The sequence below is a fragment of the Meleagris gallopavo genome, chromosome 1, assembly GCF_000146605.3.
Source record: "Meleagris gallopavo isolate NT-WF06-2002-E0010 breed Aviagen turkey brand Nicholas breeding stock chromosome 1, Turkey_5.1, whole genome shotgun sequence".
NCBI lineage: Eukaryota > Metazoa > Chordata > Aves > Galliformes > Phasianidae > Meleagris > Meleagris gallopavo.
In genome coordinates, this window is record NC_015011.2 from 160,482,831 (window position 1) to 160,484,303 (window position 1,473).

Here is a 1,473-nt window from a genome sequence, read left to right on the forward strand (position 1 = left end):
AAGTTATTAATAGACTCCAAGGCTGAATTTTGTAAGCCCACAAAAAAAAAAAAAAACAAATTACCTACAACTGTCTAGGCTTAATCATGTGCAAACTGTCTACGTTAAGTACATATGAAACATATTTCTGTTCTTTGAGAAGGAAACAAAATGTTGAGTATCTCTACATTAGACTGTAGACAGAGTTTGCAGTTTCTACCTTCTACTGCTGGTGTTGGTTTTATTCAATGCTACAGATTATGACCTTATAATCATGAATTTGAATGAGTCACTTGCAGTTTTGTAAGCCTAGATTAAAATAATAAAATCACAGGACTGTTTAAAAAAGCCAAAACAAAACAAAATTTTAAAAAAGCCTACCAATTACAAAAAGCAACTCATTCCTAATACTTGAATTCATTAGTACTAAAAGTTGACTGAAACTCCTAATTCCCACCCCTCAGAAAAAGAGATTTGACAACATCAGACTGTATACACCCTGTATTTTCACTTCGTTTTCTGTCTGCGGGACTGCTAAGGTTCACATTAAACCTAGGATTTGCATCACAGCAGCCAAGCTTTTATGCAGCTGTATTAGGAAATGCATCATAGAATCATTTGAGTTGGAAGTGACCTTTTAAGACCATCTGGTCCAACTGCCCTGCAATGAATAGGACACCTACAGCTCCATCAGGTGCTCAGAGCCCAGCCAGCCTGACCCTGGATGCCTCCAGGGATGGGGTATCCACCACCTCTCTGGGCAACCTGTGCCACTGCCTCACCATCCTTATTGTAAAAAACCTCTTCCTTACATCTGACCTATATCTCCCCTCTTTTAGTTTGAAACCACTCCCCCTTATCCTGTCACAGCACACCCTGCTAAAGAGTCTGTCCCCTTCCTTCTTACAGCCCCCTTTAGATACTGAGAGGCTGCTCTCAGGTCACCTCGCAGCCTTCTCTTCTCCAGGCTGAACAGCCCCATCTCTCTCAGCCTGTCCTTGTAGGAGAGGTGTGTTCCACCCCGGGATCATTTCTGTGGGCCTCCTCTGTACACACTCTAACAGGTCCACGTCTCTCCTGAACTGAGGTCTCCATTCCATTACTACTTCAGTCACTCTGCTCTTAATAAATTACCCACAATAAACCATCAACGTTAAACCTTAAACGTGACTGCTAATAGGAAAAGGAAGATTCACACAAAGCTTCAGAGCCGCATTACAGGACAGCAGGTGCTCTGCTGTTTTACACAGGGCTGCTCCCACAGATCTTTCTCCAAACACGTTTTCCATTAATTCAGGCTGCATGCTCTTCAAAACTATTTATCCATTCGGAGATCTCTGCCTACAGCACTGGAACAAGTTCAGGCACCAAGACTGCGAGCCCTCAATACACGGAGCCAGCGGCACTCTGCTTCTCTCCGTCCCTCCTGCCCGCCCGAGCGCCGCGGGTAGCAGCCCGTAGCCGGGCACAGGCCCACGGCCGCAAGCCGACTGC